The 25,977-nt window shown below is 40.4% G+C and overlaps 1 pseudogene; it reads left to right on the forward strand.

Moving 5' to 3' along the window:
- Positions 1-24,118, forward strand: LOC104709335 (annotated as a pseudogene).

Consider the following 25,977-nt stretch of genomic DNA (forward strand, 5'->3'; position numbering starts at 1 on the left):
AAGAATAAAATGGGAAAATGGTCGGAGTTGCCACAGGAGATTCTCCACTTGATCTCCGTGAAAATCGACAATCCCTTTGACCTGATCCACTTTCGATCAGTTTGTTCCTTTTGGCGATCCTCTAGTCTCCTCAAATTCAGACACATGACATCACTTAGATGTCCTCTTCCCCTTGATTCTGGCGTGATGATTGTCATATCTTGAGCAGCCGTTTTTACCTTCTTAAGTCTCCTTATCTTGACTGTCCTCGATATTGGTAAGAAAATATAAATAGACTTTTTGAATTTTATTCTTGGATCTTGATGATACATAGATGAGATAATTTGATCCTGCCAGGTTGTTTAAGCTACAAGAAAAAGAGAATGGAGAAGTAGTTCTACATAGTTTGTTCTTAAGAAGAAACTCCTCTGCGTATAAATGCTTGTATCCAAGTCTTTCACTTGATTTGCTTAATTGTCAAATCGTTGAGCTAGCGCAAGAACATGTGGCGTGTTACAGCGAATGGTTTGAACTATTCGAATGCATTTCAAAATGTGAAGAACGTATAGGCTTTATGGGGTTAAGCAGAGAGAAAAACAAATTTATGATTCTAGGGAAACTCTCATTCAATGGTCTCGCCATGTATAGGTCAGTCGATAAGCGTTGGACCGAGCTTGAGATAACACCCGAATCATTTTTTGAAGGGATAGTTCCGTTTAAAGGTAAGTTTTACGCTATATATCGCCATGGAAGAACAATAGTGGTAGAGCCAACTCTAGAAGTGAATACATTTTAGCGGTCCAGACCTTGTGATAAGACAAGGAAACGTTGGGTAAGGACACTAACATTTTCAATCTGCACGCTCTAATGTCACCATTTAACACTTTGCGTATATGGTTTTATGTTCATATTCAGTATATGTCTCCAAACAGCTTGTAATGTCAGGGGACAAATTAAACTCATACTCGTAGAGATGTGCACAAAGAGCAAATATGATTTTCACATACCAAACATCCGTGAGAAAAAGATATGGTTCAAAATATCAGTGTTAAACGAGGAGAGAAACGATTGGTAGTAAGTGGAAGATTGATAAGAAAAGAACTCTTCCTTTATTATCTGAATGAACTGTTTAAAATTGATAACGGAACGGCCTCTAGACGGAGCTAGATCATAATCGCCTCCTCAAAGTCACATACGACTCTGTTTCCACAACAAACAACATAACATCCAACTCTTTTTTGTAAATGTTTATATAGAAAAAGTCTTCATTCACTCGCATGTGTTCTCTTCTCGATCCCCACGTGCTGCTCCTTCTCTGTTCTTCCTACTTATGTAGACTTGATGGGGCTTATCAATACCCCCCTTTCGAAATGCAGCTTGTCCTCAAGCGCTAATGCCGGGTATTGCTGTTGTAGTTCCTTAATAATTTCCCAAGTGTTATCATGGTCAGGTAGACCTTTCCAATGTATTAACGCTTCCAACACTCCATTAGCATTGTAACGAGTGTCCAATACCGATTCCGGTTCAATGACCAATTCATCACACTCGTTGAATAGCTCAGGTAAGGGAATAACCTGTTGATGATCGCCCAACACACGTTTGATATGCGATACATGAAACATTGGGTGGATTTTCGAGCCTTGTGGTAATTGTAACCGATAAGTTGCTCTACCAACCCTCTCTATTACTTCAAACGGACCATAATACTTAGCTGCCAATTTCTGACAAGCTCGTTTGGCCACAGATTATTGCCTATAGGGTCTTAACTTCATAAAAACCCAATCAGCAATTGTATACTCAATATCTCTTCGATGCTTATCTGCTTTGTTTTTCATCAGTTGCTGAGCATGTATCAGGTGCCCTTTATCTGAAAAAGAATTAAACCACGTTCTTGCATCATTGTCTCCAACTCTGGGACCTTAGTAGCTTGCCCTTCAAAGCGTACTATAGCAGAAGGATCACGACCATATAGGACCTTAAAAGGTGTGGTTTTTAACGACGTGTGAAATGTGGAATTATACCAAAGTTCTGCCCAAGATAAGTATTGGTGCCATGTCTTAGGATGAGACGATGCAAAACATCTGAGATAGGTCTCTAGGCACCTATTCAAAACCTTCGTTTGCCCATCAGTTTGAGGGTGAAAAGCTGTACTGTACTTCAGTTTAGTTCCTGACAACTTAAAACAGTCTTTCCAAAAGGCACTCAAGAAAGTATTCCCCCTCTCTGAAACGATTGAAGCTGGGTATCCATGTAATTTACCACTTCATTGATGAATAAACTTGCCACATCAGATGCTGAGTAGGGATGTTTCAGACTAAAAAAATGACCATACTTGCTCAACCTCTCAACTACCACCAAAATCACATTCTTTCCTTGAGATTTAGGAAAACCCTCCACAAAATCCATTGAGATATCCTCCCATACTTGATGTGGCAAGGGAAAGGGTTGAAGTAGACCAGCTGGTGCTAATGTTGAGTATTTATGTCTCTGACAAGTATCACACTCTGACACATACTTCTGAACATCACCCTGTAAGCCCTCCCAATGAAAGGATTGTTGAATCCTCTTGACTTTTTAACACACCCGAGTGTCCTCCTAGCAAACCATTATGATACTCACTTAAAATCAGTGGTATGAACTTGGAATTTTTTGGTATTACCAATCGATTCTTGTACCATAATCTCTCATTCCTCACTGAAAACTTCGAGTGAGTAGATCGCTTGGCTAAACAGTGTTGTACTTCTCTCTGTAATTCCACATCGTGGTCGACTTCATCACATATGTCTTGAAGCTGCAACACCGAAGGTACTGTTAAAGCCATCAACAAATGAGAAAGCAATACTCCTTCTGGCTGTGTCATTCTTGACAACCCATCCGCTGCTGTATTGTCCACTCCTGGTTTGTAAACAATGTCAAAATCATAATTCAACACCTTGATTAACCATTTTTGGTAATCCATAGTCACCTCTCGTTGATCCAATAGGAATTTCAGACTTTTCTGATCTGTATGGACTACAAAATGCCTCCTAAATAAGTAGTGCTTCCATTTTTGGATCGACAACACTATGACCATCAACTCTCTTTCATAGACCGGTTTGACTCTTTCTTTAGCATTCAATCCATGACTAAAATAAGCGATTGGCCTTTTCTTCTGCATCAAAACGGCACCTAAGCCAAAACCCGAAGCATCAGCTTCCACCGTGAAAACCTCTTCAAAATCTGGTAGAGCCAAAACTGGAGCAGTTGACATTGCCTTTTTAAGATTGTCAAAAGCCATTTCAGCTTCTGTTGACCACCCAAAACTGTCCTTCTTAAACAGCTCTGTTAAAGGTCTCGACAATACACCATAACCTTTGATGAATCTTCGATAATAGCCTGTTAAACCCAGAAATCCCCTCAGTTCTTTCACTGACTTAGGAGTAACCCATTCCACCATGGCTCTTGTCTTTTCTGCATCTGTCGAAACCCCTTTTTGAGAGATGTTATGCCCAAGATAGTCTACTTGCTTTTGACCAAACATACATTTCTTCTTGTTTGCAAACAACTGATTATCCTCCAATATTTTCATGACAATCTTCAGATGCTCCACACGTTGTTGTATTGTAGAACTGTATACCAAGATGTCATCAAAAAACACTAGAATGAATTCCTGAGGTATGGTCTGAAAATTTCATTTATTAACGCCTGGAAAGTTGTTGGTACGTTTGTAAGACCAAATGGCATCACAAGAAACTCATAATGCCCATCGTGAGTTCTAAATGCTGTTTTTGGTACATCCTCCTCCCTCATTCTTATTTGATGATATCCAGCTCTTAAATCCAACTTCGAGAATAGAACTGATCCGTTAAGCTCATCTAAGAGTTGGTCTATCATAGGTATTAGAAACTTGTCAGGGACTGTATCTTGGTTTAGTGCTCTATAGTCCACCCAGAAACGCCAACTGTTATCCTTCTTTCGGACTAGCAAGATTGGGCTGGAGAATGGACTGTGGCTTGGCCTAATGATACTGAAATCAAGCATTTCCTTTACCATTCGCTCCATCACTTCTTTTTGTGCGTGTGGGTAACGATAAGGACGTACACTCACAGTCGTGGTCCCATTTACTAGAGAGATAGAGTGTTTGCGTCCTCTTATTGGTGGTAGAGATGTGGGAACCTCAAACACACCATCAAACTCCTTCAACACTGCTTCGAAGCTATCATCAATCAACTCAACCACTGTCGAATTTGCTTGTTGGTTATACAGCTCCATTGCCACTCTTTTTGATTTAATCTCATAACCACCTGACAATGACTTCAAAGACATCTTCTTGATCATCAAATCAGATTCTTCCTTCAAAGAAACAGTCTTGCCATGGTGAATTAATGACATCTCATTCTTTTCCCAATTCACCCTACAATCACCAAGGGTTCTCAACCAATACACTCCCAATATTACATCAATCTGCCCAAGTTCTAGAGCGATGAAGTCAGTCGTAAACTCTAGGTTCTAAGGAGAGAAAGTAACTTTCTCACATACTCCTAATTTATTTACCAATATACCATTTCCCAGTTTAACATTTAGGTTTGGATCATCTCTGCATTTCAACTTTAATTTCTTCACCACAGCAGGGGAGATAAAATTGTGGGTTGCTCCACTATCTAGCATAATCACCCCCGTATCCTTTCCCACTGATCCTCTTAATTTGGTTGTAGCTGGTCCCGAAATTCCTCTAAATGAAGAAAACGAAAGTGCCATGCACTCTCCAATTGGTTCTGTATATTCATCTTCATAACTCTCATCCAGCACTTCCACTTCATAACCGTTAAACACTGTTAACACTCGTAAATCCTTGTTGGGACACTTGTGATCTCTAGACCATGGAGCATCACATTTAAAACAGATCCCTTTTCTTCTCTTCTCGTCCAATTCTGCATTTGTATTGTGTCTTCTTGGTCTTTGCTCTACTCTAGCGACTTGTTTATCATTGTTCACTATCAGATCTGTGACCACAGTCTTCATCTTCCAAGTATTAGTGTTATGGAGAGCATTCCCTTTGTTGTCAGCACCAAGATTTTCCTTGTTGGCTATCATTAGTTCCTTCTTAATTACTCTCCTCATGATGCTTGACTCCATAGCTCTAGCTTCTGCTACCATCTCATCTAAATTGCATGGCTTTTGCATATGAACTAGCTCCTTAATTTCTTGTGTTAGCCCATTCAAAAATATTCCTTCTAACTTCTGTCCGTCAAGACCATTAACTTGTGATGATAAATCTTCAAATCTCTGTATGTAGTCAGCTACTGATCCAATTTGTTTGATACAGAACAAGCTCTGACTTGGTCCTCTGATCTTCAAATTTCCAAACCTCAACATCAGACTCGATTTAAACTGTACCCAGCTTCCAAACTGTCTTGTATTCACCACCCAGTTATACCCACTTAAGGCTTCTCCACTCAAGTTGAATGATACCAATGCTAGCTTTTCCTCATCGTTGTAACCCCCAATGCGAAAGAATCGCTCCACACGGGCAATCCAACCATAGACTCCAGCTCCATCAAAGATTGGCATTTCCACGTTCTTAATCAAGTTTTCCCTAAGCCCAGGCCTAATGTTGCTATAGCAAGGTTCCGAATTGGAGAAACGTACCTGATTGCGATGATCTTGGGTTTATAACGACATCGAATGGCTCGAACCACCAACTTCACGAGTTGTTTCAATTCCTGGCTACGAACTGAGCACCAAATCCAATTTCCTAGCCAAATCTTTCAATTTCTTATCACGCGATCGCATCTCATTGCTTAAAGACTCGATCTTCGCACCCATTTGTGATCCCAATGATTCAATCTTGGTCTCCAACTTGGTTTCTTGTTTACGCATTTTGCCTAACTGATCGTAAACATCAGCCAAAGATTCTTCGTGTAGTTCCTTTTCTGCTAACTCGCGCACCAGAGATAATCTGATCTCCATCACCATTGTTGCGATTGTCTTCTTCGATAAGCTGATAAAATCCCCAATTTTGCGAACCCTAACTTTTTGCCGTTGCGTTAGATTCAACCTGATATGTATATATTTCACCTTTTTTAACCACTGTTTATTTAAATCTTTTACATGTTTTATTAGCCTATTTTGTCACTTTCATATAGTTTAAGGACTGTTTGTGCATTAGAGTAGGATTTGCATTGCATTTGCATTGCTTCTTGTTTAAACAGGTGAATTGGACTCAAGAAGCATGGAAATAGCATCTGGGATGAGAAGAGTGCAATCAATGGAGCGGATAGGAGATGGATCAAGGAGAAAACCAACAAAGCATGGAGCACTCGACCACCTATTCAACCATTCACTCGACCGTCTGACTCTGAAGCACTCGACCGTCTGACTCTGAAGCACTCGACCGTGTGGAACTCAAGACTCGACCGGTGGGAAGCAGAAGGATGACCACTCGACCACGTCCACTCGACCACATTTGGTCGAGTACATCGAGCCGCCTTGGTATTTTGTCTGGTAGCCAAATCAGGGCTTCTTTCCCCCACTATATATACTCTTTGTACCCCATGGCCGCAAAAAAAACACTCTTTAGCCAAAAAAGTCTTTGTAGCCACCAAAAAACCTAGTTCTTACCCCTTAAGGGGTTTTAGGATTTATTTACTGCTTTGAACCTTTTATTTACAGTTTTTCTCAGATTTCTATACTTTGTAAGTTCCATAACTTTCAGTGTATTGAGAATCTGAGCTTGCTTCTTTATATTAAGTTGTTGTTCATCATCTCATCTTGCTTATCATGCTAGTTTCATCATTTTGTGGGTTTATGTTCATCATCATCATGTTTTGTTCATCTGAGTAGTGAGTTAGGATTCTGGAGATGGATTAGGCTGGTTTAGGGCTATGGTAGTCTGGAATGGTCAAGCTTGCTTGTTTAAATATCTCTTCTAGGTTGGGTGTGCTCTAAGCTGTTCTTATATATGAGAGGGTAAGAGCAGATCTTAAGCTTCCTAGCATCACACCAATGTCTAGATTGTTAGATAAAGCCATCACTGGAGATTATCATGCTTGTCCCAAGAGATTGGTTGCACAAGGTGGTTTTTGACAAGTAACGGTCTGGTTCTTAATGTCTGTTCAGTATGGTTTCACCAATGAGAATTGGGTTAGGATGTTACTGTAACTTGATCACTTCTGTCATGAGAGTGGATTAGTGAGTCATTAAGATCATTGTCTAGAGATAGCTCATGTTTGATTGAGGTTTGTTGACCAGTTTAGATAGCCACAGCCTGAACACTAGCCCATGAATCCATCTTTAGAAGCCTTCTTTGTCATTTGATTGTTTACTTATCGCATATTATCCTGTTTCATTGCATTTGTTTCAGTTTAAGTTTGTCAAGATTTCATCTGTTCTTCGTTAAAACCCACTCGATCGAGTGTCCTTCGACTCAGTGATCAAGTACAAGTCAGTCAGTTCGCAAATCGACCAAGCAACTCGAGCCAGCACACGATCGAGTGTCAGTCCGAGCAGTTGGTCGAGTTAGTTGATGCAGACAAGATCAAAGGGGAATCAGAACTTACAGAAGTATATACATCACATCAATCGCCTACCAAGGGACTTGAGACAGCAGAAAACCAGGATCCTTCAAGAACAAGAGCAACAGCTCCTAATGGATCCACCTATTCAAAGACCAAGACAAATTGGAGCAGGAGATGCTCCAAATACTCATACACAAAGAGCAGGAACAGTTCCTCCTGCAGTTGCAAACAATAATTTTGAAATCAAAAGTGGGTTCATCACAATGATTCAGTCAAACAAGTTCCATGGTCTACCAATGGAAGATCCTTTATACCACCTTGATGAATTTGACAGGCTTTGTAGCCTAACCAAGATCAATGGTGTAAGTGAAGACAGTTTCAAGCTCAGATTGTTTCCTTTTTCACTTGGAGACAAGGCTCACTTGTTGGAGAAGACCTTACCAACAAAAGCCATCACCACATGGGATGGATGCAAGAAAGCCTTCTTAGCCAAGTTCTTCTCCAATGCAAGGACAGCAAGGTTGAAGAATGAGATTTCTGGTTTTGCACAGAAGAACAATGAAACTTTCTGTGAAGCTTGGGAAAGGTTTAAGGGTTATCAAACTCAGTGTCCACACCATGGGTTCAGCAATGAGTCCCTAGTTAGCACCCTATACAGAGGAGTTCTACCAAAGATCAGAATGTTGCTGGACACTGCATCCAATGGGAACTTTCTCAACAAAGATGTGGATGAAGGATGGGAACTGGTAGAAAACTTGGCCCAGTCAGATGGAAACTATAATGAAGACTATGATAGAACTGTCATATTTGTGGATTCAGCCCCAGATGAGAAATACAAGAAGGATCTGAAGATTGTGAATGAGAAGTTAGATAAGATTCTGCTCAGTCAACAGAAGAACATTCACTTTCTTGCTGAGGAGGACACAACAAATCAAGATGGGGAGAATGAGGTAGCTGAGCTATGTTACATCCAGAACCAAGGAGGTTTCAAGCCCTACAACCAGTTCAAGAACAACAATCTGTCTTATAGGAGTACAAATGTGGCAAATCCACAGGACCAAGTCTATCCACCACAACAAGCACAGCAACAGCACAATTATGTGCCTAAACAACAGAACCAAGGTTACCAGGGTCAAATGTGTCCCCCACCAGGGTTTCAGACCACCCAAGCCCAGGAACCAGACTTAAGAACTTTGATGCAGCAGCTGTTGCTTAACCAAGCCACTGGTCAAATGGAGACCTCCAAGAAGTTTGCTGAGATCAACCAGAGAATAGATTCCACTTATAATGACCTGAACATCAAGTTTGAAAGCCTTAACTCAAAAGTTAAATTCATGGAGAGCACTATGGCTTCTATTTCAGCTCCAAAGCCTAATCAACTACCTGGAAAAGCAATTCAAAACTCAAGGGAGTTCACTGCCAAGGCTATCTATGTTACAGAGGATGATATCACTGGGGACAATGAGGTTCAAGATGGGGAGGGTATTCAACAAGTTTCAGCTCAGAATGAAGCAGGATACCAAGAAGAGAAGGCACTCGACGGTGCACTCGATTTAGCACACGATCGTGCACTCGATCGACTGCCTGATCGAGCCAATGGTCGGGTAGACCCCACCGAGTCTGTTAAACCTACCAAGTCCATTCCTCCAGCTTATAAACCACCTCTGCCATTCCCAGGACATTTCAAAGCACAAAGGCTGAAGGAACTCAGGGAGATAATTGAAAGGAAGGAAGTGATGGCTTTGAAAGAAGAGGTTGTCATTGCATTCAAAGAAGAAGAGAGAGGACCTGCTTTGGAACAGTATACTCCATATCCTCTCTACCAAAATATGCTACTTGAGATGTCCAAGAAGAAAGCTCAGAATCAGGACAAGAAGGATCTTGAGGAGATTGAGGGAATTATCATCCCAACCAAACTTGAAGATCCATGTCCATTCAATTTGCCTTGCTCCTTTAGCTATCTACACTTCAAGAAGTGCTTGTGTGATCTGGGAGCATCTATTAGTGTAATGCCTTATTTTGTAGCACAAAAACTTGGGCATACTGAATTCAAGTCTAGTAACCTCCACATAAGTCTAGCTGATGGATCAGATAAGGAGGTGGTTGGGAAATTGGAAAGCTTACTAGTCAAGATAGGAAAGGCCAGAATTCCTACTAATTTTGTGGTTATAGAGATGGATAAGGAGCTACAAGATCCTATCATCCTAGGGAGACCATTCCTAGCCACTGCTGGAGCTGTCATTGATGTTAAAGAAGGACTGGTAACCTTGAACATAGCTGAGGGTTTAACCATGAAATTTGATATCAATAACCCAACCAACTTGCCCTCCATCAAGGGTCAACCTTTTGCTGTTAAGGACAGGAGTGACTATGAGGTCTCAAGAGAAGTAAAAACTGCAAAAGCTCAGCTCTCTTCTCATGAGGAATCAGTTGAAAAGCTCAAGGTTTTTGTTCAAGAATTGACTAACTTGGTGAAAGATCTCCAAGTAAGGCTCAACAAAAAGACTTTGAAGAAGGCAAGACCAAGACTCAAGATCAAGAGTAAACAAGCTTCAAGTGTAGTGACTGTTTCGACCAACAACAAGGACCATGGTGACCAATTTGAACCAGGGGGACCTCATCACCTCTCTGGTCTCCAAACCCAGTTTAAGAAGGAACCAAAAGTCAAGCTGAATGACTTTAAACAAGCTCACTAGGGAGGAAGTCCCTAAGGTATCTTTGTATATAAGTTTAATTCCCTTGTGTTTTTGATGTTTTTCTTTTATGTTTGTTTTGAATAGGCTTTTATATGAGGCTTGTACATGGACTTAAGTGAGTTTGGACTCATGGGGAAGGAATTTCAAGGCCACTCGACCAGCCCACTAAGGAGCACACGATCGAGTGCCCAATCGAGGCCAGGCCCACTGGATTAGTTCTCTTTGCCCACTCGATCGAATGGAGGGAGAAACAATTTTGAAATTCAAATTTGGTGAAGCACTCGACCACGTGGGATCGAGTGGTAGGGTCGAGCATGTGCCAAAGTGAGTCAAAGATTCCAATTTTGAATTTGAATGGTATACACGCTCCACCCTCGTCTCTTTGTCCCCTCCACCTCTTGTTAGAAGCTCTCCACACTCTCTCATTTGCATAAACATTTCAAATTCTTGTTAGAAGTCTCTTTTAAAAGCTAAAACTTCATTTCTTTCTATCTTGTTGGTTCACTAACCTATTGTTTTTGAGTTTTGAGTTTGTTCTTCCAAGTTTCTTTTGAAATGACTTCACAAGAGAGAGCTGTTGTTCGCCGAGCAGCCACTAAGCTTGTAGCTGCCAGCTTTCCTGAGCTCCAAAAGGTGCCTTATAATCCAAGAGAAGCTGGGGAAGACACGCGTCCTGGGACTCGACCATGCACACGGTCGAGTGGTAGGTCGAGTGGCTCTTCGAGTAGGAGAATGCGGCAGAATCAACCTGAGGAAGAAGACTGGGTAATGAGTGAGGAGGAAGTCGAATTGGTGTTCGATTTTTTTGAGCATAGGAGGAACATTTCAAGAGAAAAGAGGCCAGGTGAGGAACCATCACAAGCTGAGGAGTCACAATCTATGGGAGTAGGGTCCCAACTGACTTTGCCATGGTCCTCATTGACCAAATAACCTACTACAGAAGTTCGGTCAGCAAGCTACACAAGAGGGGCTCAACTAGAGTCCTAACCATTGGAGGCATCATTACTCCAATACTTAAAGCTGCAAATGTCCCACTTAGAGGTGAAAAGACCAAGTCAAGATGGATTGACATCCCATATCTCACCTCCACTCTCATTCTTTCCAAGGAGAAGCATCATGGGAAGTACCTGTTCAATTTTGACCACCAAACAGTAGGCAAGGCTCAATTTGTGTTGCCAAACCAAGGAGCTACATCAATAAGTCAAGGGCTCAACATTGACTTTTGGCCAGCAGCTGAGCTACTGTTTGATGGATCAGCCCCTTATGTTAAAGAACAAACTGGTGATGTTGATATGGCTGATGGGGAAGAACAGTTCTACTTTGAATACTATGAGCCTCAACCAAGAGATAGTAGAGGAGTAAGAGAGATAGCCAAGAGGGTGACACTACTCCAAAAGTGGAACAAGTGGCATGGTAAGACAACTGAGAAGCTGAAGAAGAAGTTGGCTAAGATGTCCAAGTCCTTCAAGGGTATGAAAAAGGAAATTGCTGAATTGAAGAGTGGAAACACATCCCCAGCACCAGCTGAGCAATTGAGAAGGAGCAGCTCAACCAGGGTACTATCTAGAGCTGGAAACACTTTGGAGCCTTCCAGAGCATCGTCATTTGAGCCATCACTAAGGAGAAGAGGTACAATCCGCGCAGAACAGCCCATTTCGAGGCACTCGACCAGTGCACTCGAACCGACACTCGACCGAGTGCCTCCAATGCACACGGCCAGGGACTTCTCCATGCCTCAATACGGCTTCCCAGCTCCTAAGGGTTATCCACCTTACCCCTATAGCCAAGCTTACCCTCCTTTCCCACCACAGTACTTCATGGACCATGCACTCATGCAACAATATTTTGGGCAGCAAGGACAGCACTTCCCAACTCGACCAGTCACTCGACCGAGTCACTCGACTGAGCACTCGATCGAGTGCATGTCCGGCGCCATAGTCGAGTATCCACCATCTCCTTCAACAAGTCAGAATCAAGCCCAAAGCTCAAGCTACACATATGACAGCATGGCTGAAGATGTGGATAGCTTCTTCAATAACCCTTGAGGTACCAATTTCACCTTATCCACTGTTTATACCACTTAGTTGAATGTTTTCTCTATTTCAGTTCTTAAATTCTCTTTCAAATTTTTATTACACAAGGTACTGAGTAATTTAAGTTTGGGGGAGAGTTTAAGACAGCATTTAACATAGTTTGTTGTTTTCTTATTTTTAATTCCTCATTAATATTTTCATTGCATCTAAGGCATAGAAAAAAAACAAAATGTAGTTTGCATTGCATATTAGGATCTTGTTAGCATGTTTCATATAGGATTGTTTCATATTTGCATTGGGGATCAATGATGAGTTTAGCCTTGTTAACACTGTTTGAATTCACTAAACTAGGATCAATGCCCAAGTTAATAGTACTTTGATGCTAGTTGAGTGGCTAGAAACATAAGATTGAACCAAGTCTAGAATTCCTATATTGCATTCTGTCTAAACTGAAGCATGTTGTGATTTGAAGTCATTTCCTATTTACAAGAACCTAATATTGATTTTTAAATATCAGTTTGTGCAATGATTTAAACTCATGGATACTTTGTATATATTTGGATCATCTTTCCCATTTTTACCACTCTTGTTGATCCAAGTAGCTGATTTCATCATTGAATCAGTTTTCCCCACCCATAACCAATCTTTCTTTCAAGCCATGTTTATTCTTGTGTGTGTGAGGCCTATCTTGGGATTGAGCTTGGTAGAAAGTGTTAGGTTTGAACTGACAAGAATAAAGCCTTGTGTAGTTCTAGTTTGCATTTTTCAAACTAGATAGGACTAGGTGGTTTAAATTCTGGGTTTGGGACTTGGTGTGTTCAAAAAGAAAAGAAAAGAGTGAAAAGAGAAAGAAAAGGGTAAAGTCCTTAGGAGGGAAGTGTTATAAAGTAAATTCAAGCTCTAAGTGAAAGAATAGGGTGTAGTAAAAGTTTCAAATAAGGTTCTCGTCAAAGAAAAGAAAGAAAGAAAAGAAGAGTCTAGTAAAAAGCTTTATGACTTGGGAAACAAGTAAGAAAAAAGGAGCCTCAGCACTGTTTATTTACATCTTTTACATGTTTTATTAGCCTATTTTGTCACTTTCATATAGTTTAAAGACTGTTTATGCATTAGAGTAGGATTTGCATTGTTTCTTGTTTAAACAGGTGAATTGGACTCAAGAAGCATGGAAATAGCATCTGGGATGAGAAGAGTGCAATCAATGGAGCGGATAGGAGATGGATCAAGGAGAAAACCAACAAAGCATGGAGCACTCGACCACCTATTCAACCATTCACTCGACCGTCTGACTCTGAAGCACTCGACCGTCTGACTCTGAAGCACTCGACCGTGTGGAACTCAAGACTCGACCGGTGGGAAGCAGAAGGATGACCACTCGACCACGGCCACTCGACCACATTTGGTCGAGTACATCGAGCCGCCTTGGTATTTTTTCTGGTAGCCAAATCAGGGCTTCTTTCCCCCACTATATATACTCTTTGTACCCCATGGCCGCAAAAAAAAACACTCTTTAGCCAAAAAAGTCTTTGTAGCCACCAAAAAACCTAGTTCTTACCCCTTAAGGGNTTTTCATTGCATCTAAGGCATAGAAAAAAAACAAAATGTAGTTTGCATTGCATATTAGGATCTTGTTAGCATGTTTCATATAGGATTGTTTCATATTTGCATTGGGGATCAATGATGAGTTTAGCCTTGTTAACACTGTTTGAATTCACTAAACTAGGATCAATGCCCAAGTTAATAGTACTTTGATGCTAGTTGAGTGGCTAGAAACATAAGATTGAACCAAGTCTAGAATTCCTATATTGCATTCTGTCTAAACTGAAGCATGTTGTGATTTGAAGTCATTTCCTATTTACAAGAACCTAATATTGATTTTTAAATATCAGTTTGTGCAATGATTTAAACTCATGGATACTTTGTATATATTTGGATCATCTTTCCCATTTTTACCACTCTTGTTGATCCAAGTAGCTGATTTCATCATTGAATCAGTTTTCCCCACCCATAACCAATCTTTCTTTCAAGCCATGTTTATTCTTGTGTGTGTGAGGCCTATCTTGGGATTGAGCTTGGTAGAAAGTGTTAGGTTTGAACTGACAAGAATAAAGCCTTGTGTAGTTCTAGTTTGCATTTTTCAAACTAGATAGGACTAGGTGGTTTAAATTCTGGGTTTGGGACTTGGTGTGTTCAAAAAGAAAAGAAAAGAGTGAAAAGAGAAAGAAAAGGGTAAAGTCCTTAGGAGGGAAGTGTTATAAAGTAAATTCAAGCTCTAAGTGAAAGAATAGGGTGTAGTAAAAGTTTCAAATAAGGTTCTCGTCAAAGAAAAGAAAGAAAGAAAAGAAGAGTCTAGTAAAAAGCTTTATGACTTGGGAAACAAGTAAGAAAAAAGGAGCCTCAGCACTGTTTATTTACATCTTTTACATGTTTTATTAGCCTATTTTGTCACTTTCATATAGTTTAAAGACTGTTTATGCATTAGAGTAGGATTTGCATTGTTTCTTGTTTAAACAGGTGAATTGGACTCAAGAAGCATGGAAATAGCATCTGGGATGAGAAGAGTGCAATCAATGGAGCGGATAGGAGATGGATCAAGGAGAAAACCAACAAAGCATGGAGCACTCGACCACCTATTCAACCATTCACTCGACCGTCTGACTCTGAAGCACTCGACCGTCTGACTCTGAAGCACTCGACCGTGTGGAACTCAAGACTCGACCGGTGGGAAGCAGAAGGATGACCACTCGACCACGGCCACTCGACCACATTTGGTCGAGTACATCGAGCCGCCTTGGTATTTTTTCTGGTAGCCAAATCAGGGCTTCTTTCCCCCACTATATATACTCTTTGTACCCCATGGCCGCAAAAAAAACACTCTTTAGCCAAAAAAGTCTTTGTAGCCACCAAAAAACCTAGTTCTTACCCCTTAAGGGGTTTTAGGATTTATTTACTGCTTTGAACCTTTTATTTACAGTTTTTCTCAGATTTCTATACTTTGTAAGTTCCATAACTTTCAGTGTATTGAGAATCTGAGCTTGCTTCTTTATATTAAGTTGTTGTTCATCATCTCATCTTGCTTATCATGCTAGTTTCATCATTTTGTGGGTTTATGTTCATCATCATCATGTTTTGTTCATCTGAGTAGTGAGTTAGGATTCTGGAGATGGATTAGGCTGGTTTAGGGCTATGGTAGTCTGGAATGGTCAAGCTTGCTTGTTTAAATATCTCTTCTAGGTTGGGTGTGCTCTAAGCTGTTCTTATATATGAGAGGGTAAGAGCAGATCTTAAGCTTCCTAGCATCACACCAATGTCTAGATTGNTATATGAGAGGGTAAGAGCAGATCTTAAGCTTCCTAGCATCACACCAATATCTAAGTTATTAGATAAAGCCATCACTGGAGATTATCATGCTTGTCCCAAGAGATTGGTTGCACAAGGTGGTTTTTGACAAGTAACGGTCTGGTTCTTAATGTCTGTTCAGTATGGTTTCACCAATGAGAATTGGGTTAGGATGTTACTGTAACTTGATCACTTCTGTCATGAGAGTGGATTAGTGAGTCATTAAGATCATTGTCTAGAGATAGCTCATGTTTGATTGAGGTTTGTTGACCAGTTTAGATAGCCACAGCCTGAACACTAGCCCATGAATCCATCTTTAGAAGCCTTCTTTGTCATTTGATTGTTTACTTATCGCATATTATCCTGTTTCATTGCATTTGTTTCAGTTTAAGTTTGTCAAGATTTCATCTGTTCTTCGTTAAAACCCACTCGATCGAGTGTCCTTCGACTCAGTGATCAAGTACAAGTCAGTCAGTTCGCAAATCGACCAAGCAACTCGAGCCAGCACACGATCGAGTGTCAGTCCGAGCAGTTGGTCGAGTTAGTTGATGCAGACAAGATCAAAGGGGAATCAGAACTTACAGAAGTATATACATCACATCAATCGCCTACCAAGGGACTTGAGACAGCAGAAAACCAGGATCCTTCAAGAACAAGAGCAACAGCTCCTAATGGATCCACCTATTCAAAGACCAAGACAAATTGGAGCAGGAGATGCTCCAAATACTCATACACAAAGAGCAGGAACAGTTCCTCCTGCAGTTGCAAACAATAATTTTGAAATCAAAAGTGGGTTCATCACAATGATTCAGTCAAACAAGTTCCATGGTCTACCAATGGAAGATCCTTTATACCACCTTGATGAATTTGACAGGCTTTGTAGCCTAACCAAGATCAATGGTGTAAGTGAAGACAGTTTCAAGCTCAGATTGTTTCCTTTTTCACTTGGAGACAAGGCTCACTTGTTGGAGAAGACCTTACCAACAAAAGCCATCACCACATGGGATGGATGCAAGAAAGCCTTCTTAGCCAAGTTCTTCTCCAATGCAAGGACAGCAAGGTTGAAGAATGAGATTTCTGGTTTTGCACAGAAGAACAATGAAACTTTCTGTGAAGCTTGGGAAAGGTTTAAGGGTTATCAAACTCAGTGTCCACACCATGGGTTCAGCAATGAGTCCCTAGTTAGCACCCTATACAGAGGAGTTCTACCAAAGATCAGAATGTTGCTGGACACTGCATCCAATGGGAACTTTCTCAACAAAGATGTGGATGAAGGATGGGAACTGGTAGAAAACTTGGCCCAGTCAGATGGAAACTATAATGAAGACTATGATAGAACTGTCATATTTGTGGATTCAGCCCCAGATGAGAAATACAAGAAGGATCTGAAGATTGTGAATGAGAAGTTAGATAAGATTCTGCTCAGTCAACAGAAGAACATTCACTTTCTTGCTGAGGAGGACACAACAAATCAAGATGGGGAGAATGAGGTAGCTGAGCTATGTTACATCCAGAACCAAGGAGGTTTCAAGCCCTACAACCAGTTCAAGAACAACAATCTGTCTTATAGGAGTACAAATGTGGCAAATCCACAGGACCAAGTCTATCCACCACAACAAGCACAGCAACAGCACAATTATGTGCCTAAACAACAGAACCAAGGTTTCCAGGGTCAAATGTGTCCCCCACCAGGGTTTCAGACCACCCAAGCCCAGGAACCAGACTTAAGAACTTTGATGCAGCAGCTGTTGCTTAACCAAGCCACTGGTCAAATGGAGACCTCCAAGAAGTTTGCTGAGATCAACCAGAGAATAGATTCCACTTATAATGACCTGAACATCAAGTTTGAAAGCCTTAACTCAAAAGTTAAATTCATGGAGAGCACTATGGCTTCTATTTCAGCTCCAAAGCCTAATCAACTACCTGGAAAAGCAATTCAAAACTCAAGGGAGTTCACTGCCAAGGCTATCTATGTTACAGAGGATGATATCACTGGGGACAATGAGGTTCAAGATGGGGAGGGTATTCAACAAGTTTCAGCTCAGAATGAAGCAGGATACCAAGAAGAGAAGGCACTCGACGGTGCACTCGATTTAGCACACGATCGTGCACTCGATCGACTGCCTGATCGAGCCAATGGTCGGGTAGACCCCACCGAGTCTGTTAAACCTACCAAGTCCATTCCTCCAGCTTATAAACCACCTCTGCCATTCCCAGGACATTTCAAAGCACAAAGGCTGAAGGAACTCAGGGAGATAATTGAAAGGAAGGAAGTGATGGCTTTGAAAGAAGAGGTTGTCATTGCATTCAAAGAAGAAGAGAGAGGACCTGCTTTGGAACAGTATACTCCATATCCTCTCTACCAAAATATGCTACTTGAGATGTCCAAGAAGAAAGCTCAGAATCAGGACAAGAAGGATCTTGAGGAGATTGAGGGAATTATCATCCCAACCAAACTTGAAGATCCATGTCCATTCAATTTGCCTTGCTCCTTTAGCTATCTACACTTCAAGAAGTGCTTGTGTGATCTGGGAGCATCTATTAGTGTAATGCCTTATTTTGTAGCACAAAAACTTGGGCATACTGAATTCAAGTCTAGTAACCTCCACATAAGTCTAGCTGATGGATCAGATAAGGAGGTGGTTGGGAAATTGGAAAGCTTACTAGTCAAGATAGGAAAGGCCAGAATTCCTACTAATTTTGTGGTTATAGAGATGGATAAGGAGCTACAAGATCCTATCATCCTAGGGAGACCATTCCTAGCCACTGCTGGAGCTGTCATTGATGTTAAAGAAGGACTGGTAACCTTGAACATAGCTGAGGGTTTAACCATGAAATTTGATATCAATAACCCAACCAACTTGCCCTCCATCAAGGGTCAACCTTTTGCTGTTAAGGACAGGAGTGACTATGAGGTCTCAAGAGAAGTAAAAACTGCAAAAGCTCAGCTCTCTTCTCATGAGGAATCAGTTGAAAAGCTCAAGGTTTTTGTTCAAGAATTGACTAACTTGGTGAAAGATCTCCAAGTAAGGCTCAACAAAAAGACTTTGAAGAAGGCAAGACCAAGACTCAAGATCAAGAGTAAACAAGCTTCAAGTGTAGTGACTGTTTCGACCAACAACAAGGACCATGGTGACCAATTTGAACCAGGGGGACCTCATCACCTCTCTGGTCTCCAAACCCAGTTTAAGAAGGAACCAAAAGTCAAGCTGAATGACTTTAAACAAGCTCACTAGGGAGGAAGTCCCTAAGGTATCTTTGTATATAAGTTTAATTCCCTTGTGTTTTTGATGTTTTTCTTTTATGTTTGTTTTGAATAGGCTTTTATATGAGGCTTGTACATGGACTTAAGTGAGTTTGGACTCATGGGGAAGGAATTTCAAGGCCACTCGACCAGCCCACTAAGGAGCACACGATCGAGTGCCCAATCGAGGCCAGGCCCACTGGATTAGTTCTCTTTGCCCACTCGATCGAATGGAGGGAGAAACAATTTTGAAATTCAAATTTGGTGAAGCACTCGACCACGTGGGATCGAGTGGTAGGGTCGAGCATGTGCCAAAGTGAGTCAAAGATTCCAATTTTGAATTTGAATGGTATACACGCTCCACCCTCGTCTCTTTGTCCCCTCCACCTCTTGTTAGAAGCTCTCCACACTCTCTCATTTGCATAAACATTTCAAATTCTTGTTAGAAGTCTCTTTTAAAAGCTAAAACTTCATTTCTTTCTATCTTGTTGGTTCACTAACCTATTGTTTTTGAGTTTTGAGTTTGTTCTTCCAAGTTTCTTTTGAAATGACTTCACAAGAGAGAGCTGTTGTTCGCCGAGCAGCCACTAAGCTTGTAGCTGCCAGCTTTCCTGAGCTCCAAAAGGTGCCTTATAATCCAAGAGAAGCTGGGGAAGACACGCGTCCTGGGACTCGACCATGCACACGGTCGAGTGGTAGGTCGAGTGGCTCTTCGAGTAGGAGAATGCGGCAGAATCAACCTGAGGAAGAAGACTGGGTAATGAGTGAGGAGGAAGTCGAATTGGTGTTCGATTTTTTTGAGCATAGGAGGAACATTTCAAGAGAAAAGAGGCCAGGTGAGGAACCATCACAAGCTGAGGAGTCACAATCTATGGGAGTAGGGTCCCAACTGACTTTGCCATGGTCCTCATTGACCAAATAACCTACTACAGAAGTTCGGTCAGCAAGCTACACAAGAGGGGCTCAACTAGAGTCCTAACCATTGGAGGCATCATTACTCCAATACTTAAAGCTGCAAATGTCCCACTTAGAGGTGAAAAGACCAAGTCAAGATGGATTGACATCCCATATCTCACCTCCACTCTCATTCTTTCCAAGGAGAAGCATCATGGGAAGTACCTGTTCAATTTTGACCACCAAACAGTAGGCAAGGCTCAATTTGTGTTGCCAAACCAAGGAGCTACATCAATAAGTCAAGGGCTCAACATTGACTTTTGGCCAGCAGCTGAGCTACTGTTTGATGGATCAGCCCCTTATGTTAAAGAACAAACTGGTGATGTTGATATGGCTGATGGGGAAGAACAGTTCTACTTTGAATACTATGAGCCTCAACCAAGAGATAGTAGAGGAGTAAGAGAGATAGCCAAGAGGGTGACACTACTCCAAAAGTGGAACAAGTGGCATGGTAAGACAACTGAGAAGCTGAAGAAGAAGTTGGCTAAGATGTCCAAGTCCTTCAAGGGTATGAAAAAGGAAATTGCTGAATTGAAGAGTGGAAACACATCCCCAGCACCAGCTGAGCAATTGAGAAGGAGCAGCTCAACCAGGGTACTATCTAGAGCTGGAAACACTTTGGAGCCTTCCAGAGCATCGTCATTTGAGCCATCACTAAGGAGAAGAGGTACAATCCGCGCAGAACAGCCCATTTCGAGGCACTCGACCAGTGCACTCGAACCGACACTCGACCGAGTGCCTCCAATGCACACGGCCAGGGACTTCTCCATGCCTCAATACGGCTTCCCAGCTCCTAAGGGTTATCCACCTTACCCCTATAGCCAAGCTTACCCTCCTTTCCCACCACAGTACTTCATGGACCATGCACTCATGCAACAATATTTTGGGCAGCAAGGACAGCACTTCCCAACTCGACCAGTCACTCGACCGAGTCACTCGACTGAGCACTCGATCGAGTGCATGTCCGGCGCCATAGTCGAGTATCCACCATCTCCTTCAACAAGTCAGAATCAAGCCCAAAGCTCAAGCTACACATATGACAGCATGGCTGAAGATGTGGATAGCTTCTTCAATAACCCTTGAGGTACCAATTTCACCTTATCCACTGTTTATACCACTTAGTTGAATGTTTTCTCTATTTCAGTTCTTAAATTCTCTTTCAAATTTTTATTACACAAGGTACTGAGTAATTTAAGTTTGGGGGAGAGTTTAAGACAGCATTTAACATAGTTTGTTGTTTTCTTATTTTTAATTCCTCATTAATATTTTCATTGCATCTAAGGCATAGAAAAAAAACAAAATGTAGTTTGCATTGCATATTAGGATCTTGTTAGCATGTTTCATATAGGATTGTTTCATATTTGCATTGGGGATCAATGATGAGTTTAGCCTTGTTAACACTGTTTGAATTCACTAAACTAGGATCAATGCCCAAGTTAATAGTACTTTGATGCTAGTTGAGTGGCTAGAAACATAAGATTGAACCAAGTCTAGAATTCCTATATTGCATTCTGTCTAAACTGAAGCATGTTGTGATTTGAAGTCATTTCCTATTTACAAGAACCTAATATTGATTTTTAAATATCAGTTTGTGCAATGATTTAAACTCATGGATACTTTGTATATATTTGGATCATCTTTCCCATTTTTACCACTCTTGTTGATCCAAGTAGCTGATTTCATCATTGAATCAGTTTTCCCCACCCATAACCAATCTTTCTTTCAAGCCATGTTTATTCTTGTGTGTGTGAGGCCTATCTTGGGATTGAGCTTGGTAGAAAGTGTTAGGTTTGAACTGACAAGAATAAAGCCTTGTGTAGTTCTAGTTTGCATTTTTCAAACTAGATAGGACTAGGTGGTTTAAATTCTGGGTTTGGGACTTGGTGTGTTCAAAAAGAAAAGAAAAGAGTGAAAAGAGAAAGAAAAGGGTAAAGTCCTTAGGAGGGAAGTGTTATAAAGTAAATTCAAGCTCTAAGTGAAAGAATAGGGTGTAGTAAAAGTTTCAAATAAGGTTCTCGTCAAAGAAAAGAAAGAAAGAAAAGAAGAGTCTAGTAAAAAGCTTTATGACTTGGGAAACAAGTAAGAAAAAAGGAGCCTCAGCACTGTTTATTTACATCTTTTACATGTTTTATTAGCCTATTTTGTCACTTTCATATAGTTTAAAGACTGTTTATGCATTAGAGTAGGATTTGCATTGTTTCTTGTTTAAACAGGTGAATTGGACTCAAGAAGCATGGAAATAGCATCTGGGATGAGAAGAGTGCAATCAATGGAGCGGATAGGAGATGGATCAAGGAGAAAACCAACAAAGCATGGAGCACTCGACCACCTATTCAACCATGCACTCGACCGTCTGACTCTGAAGCACTCGACCGTCTGACTCTGAAGCACTCGACCGTGTGGAACTCAAGACTCGACCGGTGGGAAGCAGAAGGATGACCACTCGACCACGGCCACTCGACCACATTTGGTCGAGTACATCGAGCCGCCTTGGTATTTTTTCTGGTAGCCAAATCAGGGCTTCTTTCCCCCACTATATATACTCTTTGTACCCCATGGCCGCAAAAAAAAACACTCTTTAGCCAAAAAAGTCTTTGTAGCCACCAAAAAACCTAGTTCTTACCCCTTAAGGGGTTTTAGGATTTATTTACTGCTTTGCACCTTTTATTTACAGTTTTTCTCAGATTTCTATACTTTGTAAGTTCCATAACTTTCAGTGTATTGAGAATCTGAGCTTGCTTCTTTATATTAAGTTGTTGTTCATCATCTCATCTTGCTTATCATGCTAGTTTCATCATTTTGTGGGTTTATGTTCATCATCATCATGTTTTGTTCATCTGAGTAGTGAGTTAGGATTCTGGAGATGGATTAGGCTGGTTTAGGGCTATGGTAGTCTGGAATGGTCAAGCTTGCTTGTTTAAATATCTCTTCTAGGTTGGGTGTGCTCTAAGCTGTTCTTATATATGAGAGGGTAAGAGCAGATCTTAAGCTTCCTAGCATCACACCAATGTCTAGATTGTTAGATAAAGCCATCACTGGAGATTATCATGCTTGTCCCAAGAGATTGGTTGCACAAGGTGGTTTTTGACAAGTAACGGTCTGGTTCTTAATGTCTGTTCAGTATGGTTTCACCAATGAGAATTGGGTTAGGATGTTACTGTAACTTGATCACTTCTGTCATGAGAGTGGATTAGTGAGTCATTAAGATCATTGTCTAGAGATAGCTCATGTTTGATTGAGGTTTGTTGACCAGTTTAGATAGCCACAGCCTGAACACTAGCCCATGAATCCATCTCTAGAAGCCTTCTTTGTCATTTGCTTGTTTACTTATCGAATATTATCCTGTTTCATTGCATTTGTTTCAGTTTAAGTTTGTCAAGATTGCATCTGTTCTTCGTTAAAACCCACTCGACCTAGTCACTCGACCAGTCACACGGTCGAGTACTTGATCGAGCACATTCGGGTTGTTCCTTTATATTCAGTTCTGCACTTTTACTGTTTTATCTACTGCTTTTAATTATGTTGGTTTAATTTCAGCATTGCTTACTTTGTTTACTTGCATTTAATTTCTGTTTCAAGCATTTTACTTTCTGCATTTACATTTATTTCATCAAACTGTTTCACCAAAACCACTTTCATACTTGGCTTAACTTGGATTACTGTTCATACTCTGATTGCATGCACATCACACACTTTATGGATTGACATCTCTTATACTACAACTGCATAAGAGAATTGAAACCTCTTCCACCCGATCATATCATTGCTTATGTCTCTGTTTGCTGGTTTGCATATATTCATTGCATAAGTGCACATAAGAGACCTAAAAAAGACTAGTTTCACCCCGAGATCACGACACACCAATTGATTTGAAAAAAACTCTTCCTTTATTATCTAAATGAACTGTTTATAATTGGTAACGGAAAGGGCTCTAAACGCAGCTAGATCATAACCGCCTCCTCAAAGTCACATACGACTCTGTTTCCACAACAAACAACATAACATCCAACTCCGTTTTTACAATGTTTATATAGAAAAAGTCTTCGTTCACTCGCACGTGTTCTCTTCTCGATCCCCACTTGCTGCTCTTTCTCTGTTCTTCCTCCTTATGTAGAACTGATGGGGCTTATCAAAGATATGGATGGTCGCGTCTTGTTCTTAGAGCACTATTGCACCTTCTCATGCTTGGCTACTGAGATTCCGGGATTTAGAGCTAACTCTATAATCTTCATGGACTTGTGGGGAGGATCTAACTCGTATGAATACGAAAGCATTCTCGTGTTCGAATTCAATGAGCAAGGCGTAAGATCTTTAAGAGATATACCAGAGTATATTGAGCTGTTTCCATCTCCCCCTGGTTGGGTAATCTCCAACGAATGATCTTATCTTGATCAGTTTATTATACGTAACTAAATTTTTTTGGTTGTGCTGTAAACAAAGGGTTACCTTGTAGTTGCACTTCGATCTATTATTAGTAAAAATTTCCCAATGTGTTTATATTATCTGGTCTTCGACCGTTGGTTGAGTCTAATGATGTAGTAGATGACCAAAACAAAATTAGCCATGAAACAAAAACAAAAACAAAAATGAGTCAAAATGGTGAAAGTTGAAAAACAATTACGTAAATAGTTAAGTAAAATATATTTGATTTAGTATAATTATTATGATGATACTGAAATACCCATAACGTATTCGACTCCTTCGAGAATTAATACATAAACTTTCATGAGTTTTTAGATAGTTTGGCATTACCTTATTCAAATTAACACACTATCACAAAATGTTAAATTAGACTAACAATTAATTTAGTCAAGTGAACGCAAAGTTGGAGAGTTTATTCGTCTGATAAAATAAATGAGATCTTTTATTTGGGTGAAAACGGATAAGTTTATAATTTAAATTTGATGTAAAATTGTTTTGTTCTGTTTATGAGGGCAGTGGACACCTAGAGACAGATGGAGATCTTCCTGAAGTTGAAATAACCTTTCCTGAATTTCATGAAATCCTTCATAAAAACTTTCAAAAATCTCAGTGGGTGAGATTATTAACAATTGAATATCCGGTGATGCAGCAATAAGTTTTTGAACCTGATTATTACAGAATTAAAGCACAGTTGAATACGTCTGTTTCAGCTATAAAATAAACAAATATTTACTGAAACATAGGAGAAGTTTCTGAATGACTTTACCTTAATCAGTCTGTGTAACTCAAATAGTTGAACCGCAAATACTCTTTGTTGACTGTAATGAGAAACAAAGTCACGTCAAGAAGATGAACCGTTAAAGGAAAGATATAGTTTCTATTGAAAACGAGATAGGGAAAAAGAAACAAGCATAAATAGCTAATCAGCAATGACAGAAAAGCAAAGCAATACGTCCACGGACACGTTAGGCATAGATAACCAGAACACTTTCAACAAAAATAGATATAAATATCTAAATTGAAGATCCATGATGCAAGGGATGGATTTATTGAAATCTAGCTTACCGTGCAGCTTAATGTGAATCTTAGATATTTAACAAAACACAAGAAAAAAAGCTTGTTAACGTTGGTCATGAACCCTGAAACCAGATGCAAAGAAGACATAGTATAAAGCCATGAACTGTCTCGGCGGGCACCTTGCACAATGTATGTCAACAGAGAATGTCTCTCCCTGCTATAACATTATCCAACGTGTTAAATGCGTTAATATGCTACCAAGGGCTCTTAGACTAAACATATTATAGGACCATTTTAGAAGGAATCAGTGGCCTCTCCACTATAGAACCATCACTTCTCAAGTAAAAACTAAACTAAACTTAACGAATCTAGTACTCCTTAAATCCAATGAACATAGAAAATGTGGAAAAGAAGAGCAGTTTGGAAATTGAGAGACCCAAATCACAAATCATCCAATCTACTAAAATTCTGACACTTTTGAAAATGAGAAAAGCAAGTTAATCACAACATAGGTTTCAACCGGACAAATCAATAACACTTACGAATCGAATCCAGAATCGAGCTTCACGTCGAGAATCCAAAATATTGATTTTACCGTGAGTTTAAAATCTGAGATTGAAAAGCGTTACAGCAAGAAAGAAGCGTCGGTGGCATCATCATCATCTCCGATTTCAGTCGTTACATCATTCCTCAAAATCAAAGCTTTGCCTCTCTCTCCTTGCTTCTTCCCCATACGTACACTCCGTTGCTCTGTCTCCTTCTCCTCCGAGCCTCTCTAATTCAACTGGAATTTTTAAGGT

This window comes from Camelina sativa, chromosome 8 (assembly GCF_000633955.1).
Source record: "Camelina sativa cultivar DH55 chromosome 8, Cs, whole genome shotgun sequence".
In the NCBI taxonomy this organism is placed as follows: domain Eukaryota; kingdom Viridiplantae; phylum Streptophyta; class Magnoliopsida; order Brassicales; family Brassicaceae; genus Camelina; species Camelina sativa.